At 38.1% G+C, this 7,530-nt stretch overlaps 1 protein-coding gene across 1 annotated transcript in view; it reads right to left on the bottom strand.

Annotated features, from left to right (window-relative positions):
* The window catches only part of il16 (interleukin 16), a 29,236-nt gene extending 22,197 nt beyond the window's left edge, over positions 1-7,039 (bottom strand). The window contains exon 1 of the mRNA XM_008405073.2: positions 6,849-7,039. The gene's annotated coding sequence lies outside the window, so the exon portion shown is untranslated. The remainder of the gene's footprint in view (positions 1-6,848) is intronic.
* Positions 7,040-7,530: the final 491 nt, after the last annotated feature.

The following is a 7,530-nucleotide window of genomic DNA, read 5'->3' on the forward strand; positions in this document are numbered from 1 at the left end:
TGCAGGATCTTCAGAACAAACAGGTCAAGATGCTAAGCTACTGATTATCCCTCTGTCTGGACACAGGATCAATAGAACCAGTTTAAAAGCTAAAATCAATGCAGTGTGTCTTTGTGTGCTGTGCCCTAACCCTAATCCCACACACACACCCACACACACATATATGTGTGTGTGGGGTTAGGGTTAGGGTTATATATATATATGTATATATTTTTTTTGTCATGGTACCCCCAAGAATTTATAACTACTTTCACCCCTGCCAATATAGCGTTTTCTCTCTCTCTCTCTCTCTCTCTCTCTCTCTCTCTCTCTCTCTCTCTCTCTCTCTCTCTCTCTCCACAATAATTGAATTCTGCCAATAAAGGACATGCAGCCTGACCCTGACGTAATGTGTATAACCTGGTCAACTGTGCTTTGGTTTCCGAGGTGGTCTGAACAATTATATTCACATTTTTGACTTACTTTCTGCTGATTATGCAGCAAACGGGTAAAAATAATAATTATTAAAAAAAAATCCATAGCTAATATACGAGTTGCTTGAGCAAAGTTTTTGCAGAGTAAACTGGAAGTGCGTCACTGGTTCAACAAAGTTCATCCAAGTAATGTACTTAATATTTAGTAAATATATTTTAAATGCAACAATTTTCATTTCATCCTGTTTCTGACATTAAATGTGTATGGGCTTCAAGGATTTTTAAAAGCACATAAAATGTTTGCGAACTTTGACATAGTTCTCACACAACCTCAACTGGGATTGGCTCCACCCACACTGTAGTGCTTCGAATCACACAGGTTCGAATCTGTTCTCTGCTGTCTATGATCACTCCTCAGCACACAAAACACTGTATATTATATACGTAAGTTAAATTGTGGAAAATCACTTAATATATAAAATATTATTTAACCATTTTATTGGTGAGACAGACAGGAGGAACATGTTCCCATCGAATGGCAGCCAGAGCGAGAGTTTGGCAATCCAAGGTGAGGCTCAGGGCCGTGCAGAGACCTTTGGAGGGCAGAGGCTCAAAGTTAATAAGAGACATTGAACAAGACCTTAAAACACCATAACAACATAGCAACAATCCATATAAATCAATAATCTAAAATTTATTCGGATCATGCTACATTATTGTCATCATGAGGGAGCAATGCAAAGCAAATTTAGTATAATGTTTCTGTTTCTGCTGACGACAGTACTGGAGCGCTGTGTTGATCTGAGACTGTAGTTACTGTAGTAACAGACCATCGGAGAAAAGGTTGTTGGTTATGAACTATGTTATGAAATAAGCAAATTTGCTGCTATTTTATATATAAGCCTTACTACTGCTTAGCCTCTATGACAACTTGCCTGCAGACTGCTTTAAAGATCAAAAAAGCTCAAAGGAATTAACTCTACATACATTTCTGATGCTGGCACCTCTGAGATCTAGAATTACAGGACAGTTTATAAGGCAAAGAAAACTCAGTAGCTGCTGTTGGGGCCCCCAGACATTCAGGGGCCYCTCTCTATAAATGGTTGAATTGTAACACAGGCCATACATCGAAACCTGTAGCGTTCATTTATAGAGAATGACAAAGTTATTACATTTTATTTAATGCATTCAGCAGAGAAATAAATAAATAAATAAATCATACATTTAAGATTTAATTAGGAAGTTTACTTTGTAAAAGTGCAAAGAATCATCGGGATAGTTTGATTATTGTGTTACCATAGCTACAATATGGTGTAATCTCTGTGTTTGAGCTGGGTTTGTTCACAAATACATTACAGCAAATAATAACCAATAATCAGTGATTGATTTTAAACTCAGCCAATTGTCACAGACTTCATCTACATTTAGTAGATGAAGTCATCTACTGTTAGTGATGCTGATGTTCTTAGTAGGAGGTGGTTGGCGGGGGCTAAATCATGATGCTGTCTAAGGCCCCTTATTATCTTGGGCCGGCCCTGCATGAACAGTGAGCCGCATCTCTGTGCTGAAATCTACCTGGAATCCCCTGATAGTCCCCAAGCCAATCTGTCCTGCTTTTGGAACATCTTGATTTATTTAATCGTGGCATGTTTGGTTGTTGCTGCGGTCCAAATGGTCGGTAAGGTATTTTCGCTGATGTTTATGGGATATTTTGTGAGCTCCATATGCTATGAGCTGGATCTTTCTTTAGCAATTGAGGTTTTGCAGTAACTTCTATTCACAGTTGCTCACCTCCAGCCCAGATCCCGTCAGCAGCAGTGAGAACTGCCTGGTAATTTTGTTAAAGTGAAGCAGAGACCGATCAGTGAGCAGGTGGTACTGGGCTCTGAGGTGGGTCGTGGTGACAGACGCGGTACCGTTTCTTTATATCAGGATATCAAGTTCTGACCACCGCGGTGGGACCGACTCCAGCTGCTTGTAGGGAACCAGGCATTTAGTCCAGCACTGGGGCGGCCTGATAAAATTAAAGTTAGAAGTTTCCTCTGCAGCCGAASCATTTCTGCGTTTAGGAGAGAGGAGGGTTTTTCCACTATTACGAGGACAATTAAAATAAATAGAAACTTTTTTTTAACTTCAACATCAGGCCTAAGTTTTTATTCACAAACAGGTGTACGTAGAAAAATATATATTCTTGCCCATAATTTGATAAAGGGCACAGAGTCACCCCTCCTCCTCACCAGGGGCCCAGCGACTTAACATGGCGGCAGAGAGAATGAAAATCCTCAATCACTGTTAGACCGACGGCAGCCAGACTAGTTTATTTTTGCTAAATTGTTATTTTTAGCTAAATTTCTTTTATCCAGCAATCTGTCATATTTTACATTAGAACAGGATTTTCCAGAAAGCCTACACTCTCATCTTTTTAGGAAGTTAAATTTTAATACTAAATCAACAATGATGATGTAAACAGTGACATATAAAATGTTGAGTACTTATGTTCAAATTTGCATAAACATTAGCTCATGCGTTGCAGAATTCTAAGAATCTAATGTTTCCAATGTTTCATATCTCTATTTATTCAAATGTCTCCTCAAGTAATTGAGGAATAATATTACTCAAATAAATGAAAAAAGTACAATGCAGAGAAACTTTTTTTTTTTTTTACCTAAAAGTTCCTCAAGTAATTGCAACCAGTACTACCCACTTTTGAAAACAGATAACATCAGAATTAATAGCCTATTTTTGTTAACAAGCTTAACGTGATATATTGGCATTAGCTAGTCATCATTTATTTAACACCTGCATCCAACAGCATTACTAAACTCACTGTTAACTTGAGGGACAAACTGTGCAAAGTTATTTTAGCTCTTTTACTTTGTAAATGCTGTTCTGATCCAAATCCTAATGATTTTTGCATTTTCACTAAAAACATTCAGCATACAGCATTCAGTGTATTTTTGCAGGAAAGGCAAATTTTACCCTATTGAGTTCCTGTTTCTGGGGTTTCCGTACACTTTTCGATGTGCTTCTTCCTCTGCATACTTTGTGCTATTTTCCCCTCTTGTGGCAGAATTGACAATTACAATATAAAATGTCATTTGCATTTTTCAGTTGAAGTTTCAGTTCCTGTCTAATTACAATGAATCATCCAGTATCAGAGGCCATTTTGAGATTGGGCAGCTAAACAGCTTCTGTGCTGTTTAAAACTCATCACTTTTCCCCAGGTGTTAAAGTACTGTTTCATATAACTTTCCAAACAGGTTGCTTAAGCATTTTACATGTACTGGTTGTTAATATGTTTCGATTAAATGGTGTATTAAAATTAGCATTGTCAGCTATCATGCTAGCACAACCTCTCTGATACCCTATGATACCTTTTAATCTAATATATCTTTGACTAATTTGAGCTTTTACATTAGATTTTTCGTATTGCATGTTTTTGTAGTCACCAGGTGAGTACTTGCCTAGATTTTATAATTAATATTTTAGCTAGTTTCAGGTTTTTACCTAGTTCTAGCTTTTTCATGGATTTTTTCACTCTACATGGAGTGTGTTACTAGGTCAACATGCAAGTGCAAATCTAGGTGCGATCATTAGTAAATTAGCTAGTTTTAGCTTCTTAGCTTATTTTAGCTTATAAACTGTTGTGACCTTCAAATTTAGCACTGTTTTGAACCAATTTCTAATACTGTTTGGGTTGGATTTCTGCATTTTCAGCAAAAACATTCAGCATAAAGCATTCACGTTGCATTTTTGCAGAAAATGCAGATTTTCTTGGTAGCATGAATGTTGAATGCATTCACACTCTTGAGTTCCTGTTTCTCTTCATTAGTGTGAATGTTGTAAGTATTCCAACTACTGAGTTCCTCTTTCTGGGGTTTCCATACACTTTTCGCTGCACTTCTTTTGCATACTTTGTGCCATTTTCACCATTCACCTTTTATACTATTCAGCTTGTTTTGCTGATGTTGGTTATGTCTTTTGGTATTAATAACCTGTATAGTTTTTTATAATATTCAGCTTTTTATGAAGTCTTCAGCCCCATTGAAATGAATGAAAAACCAAAAAAAATTCCGCTTAAAAAGGGGTGCCCAAACTTTTTGGGACCAAGATCTATTTTTTCTCTGAGATGTACCAAATGACACGAAGATATAAAAATTGTAAATGAAACTCTATTGACTTATTGTCATGATGTGGTTTGGAGATAGACCCAAATGCAGCAGGCAAACAACTAGGAGTGATGATGATGATGATTTTAATGGTAGCTCGCACAGTCCAGGTAAACATGCAGCACGGCAGAGCGGAAACCAGGCTCTTCACCGGTAGCAACAGTTCGGGGGGAAGATTGACACAGAGAGCTGACAGGACTTTCCAGTTCTACTGTGACAGCAAAGCAAACGGCTAACCAAAATACAGGGTTGACACAACTATGATCTGACAAGAGACAAAGACAACAGGTGGGCTTAAGGGAGACAATCATGGGGAAACAAGGAAGAGGTGACACTAATCAACGAGGAGACAGGACAACACAGATCTAAATAAGCAAACAGAAAAACTCAAATCAACATAGAAAAAAACAAATCCTAACACTTATTTTATATGTGAATATACATCAATTAAGGCAGACACATTAAAGTGATAGAAAACCTAATCCAGTTTCTTCCTTGGTGAGATTGTGGCACTGGGACGAGGTCGCTGGTTTCTCTGTCAGAAGCTGGATGCAAACCTGAGGCCAGCAGGTATCAATCAGTTTTGGTAGATCTGAACTTTGGTTTGATGATGTCAATATCAGACTGAGAGGAGGAACCAAAGAGCACTGTTAAGATGTTTTTTGGGATGTTTTTCCTCCAACAGGTTCCAGAAGAATCATCTCAAACCAGATGTTGGACTGGATTTTATTTCAATGTCATTTGTGAATGTTAGCTTCTCAGCTATGCAGGTTGAAAAAGATAGCTATACAGTTGGAAGCACTGTTGTCTTGCAACAGCCAGTGGAAAGACTGGCTCCCTGTAGCTCAGAGAATAGACTTTAAAATACTATTGTTAGTTTATAAATCACTGAACGGTTTAGCACCACAATACATTAAAGATCTGCTGTTGCTGTAAAAACTTTATTTGTAATGTGCTATACAAATAAACTTTGCTGATTGATTGATTGATTGATTGCAGCAAGAAGATCCTGGGTTTGAATCCCTGCCCAGGGTCTCTCGGCATGTTCTCCCTGTGCATGCCTGAGTTCTCTCTGGGAACTGCGCCAGCCAAAAAACATGAGCAGGTTGACTGGTCCCTCTAAATTCTGCTTAGGTGTCAGTGTGTGTGTGAAGGATTGTTATCCTGTCTGTCTCTGTGTTGCCCTGCAATGAACTAGCAGGGAAACCCTGCCTTTCGCCCATTGACAGCTGGAGATGAGCACCTCGTGATTAGGGTTGCCACCTTTCAGAAATAAAAATAAGGGACGCCTTTCGCGGCGCGTTGAGCTTCTCTCATGTAGTTGGACGTCCACAGCAGTAATAGACATTATTTTATGGCAGTGTTTTTTGTTCTTAAAAAGTAATACATAGAGCAATCATTCATGCATAGAGGTTGGTTAGAATACCCCAAAACTGTACTCTAATCAGAGTGGTATACTTTAAATACGTTTAATTAAGCAAGTATAAAAAGTATTTGGTAAACCACTGAAGTACTGAGTAACTGATCATAACACCTGATTTAATAATCAAAATGTGTCCTCAGAGAGCCAAAAGTATAAAAGTTATGTGAACATTCTGGTATTTTACAGAGTATTACCAAAATATTTCTATAAATAAGGAGTTGGGTTTGGAGGCTGGTTCTAGACCAAATTTACCACAAGGGCCAGGATAGACAATGTGTTTCCATGGCAACACTTGAAAAAGAATAAAACAAAAAAACAAAAACAAATCATCATTTGATATAATAGGTGAGCCAAAGAGCCACTTGTGTCTCCAGAGATCCAGGTTGCAGATCCCTGGCAGAAGGAAAGTCTGATCATATCTCAATACAGCAGCTAAAAGTGCAGCACTATAATTTTTAATTCATTGTTAAAGTAAAATTGTGAAGGTTAAAAAATCCACCACTGAGTTTTAACATGAGACATTTATAGTATAGCTTCTTTGGTTCCCCGTTGGCCCCCATCTAGATCCGCCTCTGGGCTGCAGGTCTGTGTCTGGAGCATTAATGACCACTGAACAATGAATTCATAAAATATATCAACATTTCAAAACAAAACATACAGAAAGCCCTAACAAACCTTTTAAAGTAGGAAGTATTTATCCATTTACTGTTGATGTAATGTATGATTTGTTCTTTAAATGATCATTTGTATTATTTTGGCTGATATTATTAAATAAGCAAATAATAAAACCAATATATTCTACTACAATCACAATAAAAAAACTTAATCAGAGCAAAATGTTACCATATCAGGGTCTGCTGTGTTCCTCTCCTGATCCGTTCTGTCTGGCATCACACTGAGCCACGATGAACATTTTTTATTTGTTTAATTGCTTGTATTCATCCCCACTAACATCATTCAGCCTGGGATTTGCCTCTTCCTTCTCACGTCTGTATCTTTACGAGAGGTTTTACTTTTAAGGACGGTGGAGAATCGAGTCGAGGACGTTTTAAAAAGATACGGGTTGATAGCAGCTCACCGTGGCTGCGTAGTGTCCGTCTCTAGGCAACCGTGACAACAACGTCAGTCCGTAGCGTTCTGGGGTCCTTTAGCTCCCTGAACGAGAATTTAGCTGACCTTAATATTTCCTGTGTTTTATTTTGGTCATTATTGTTACACTTAGTGTTGATAGGAGTGTGATCGGCGAGTCTATCAGATATTTATAGAAATACGGAGCAAATCGCGTCCCTCATTGGTTCAATACGGGACGCAACATTTAACAGCCAAATACGAGACGATTCCATATTTTAAGTTACGAGTGGCAACCCTACTCTTGACCCCACTAGGATAAGATGATGGATGGATGGTTCAGCACCATCATCACCCAAGCATGTCTCCTAAAGAAACATGCACACTCCCATAAAGATCAGGACTGTTGTTCATATTTGTATTATTTCATCTTTCACCTCTGAATATCTCCCAGAGT

This window comes from Poecilia reticulata, linkage group LG3, assembly GCF_000633615.1.
Source record: "Poecilia reticulata strain Guanapo linkage group LG3, Guppy_female_1.0+MT, whole genome shotgun sequence".
NCBI lineage: Eukaryota > Metazoa > Chordata > Actinopteri > Cyprinodontiformes > Poeciliidae > Poecilia > Poecilia reticulata.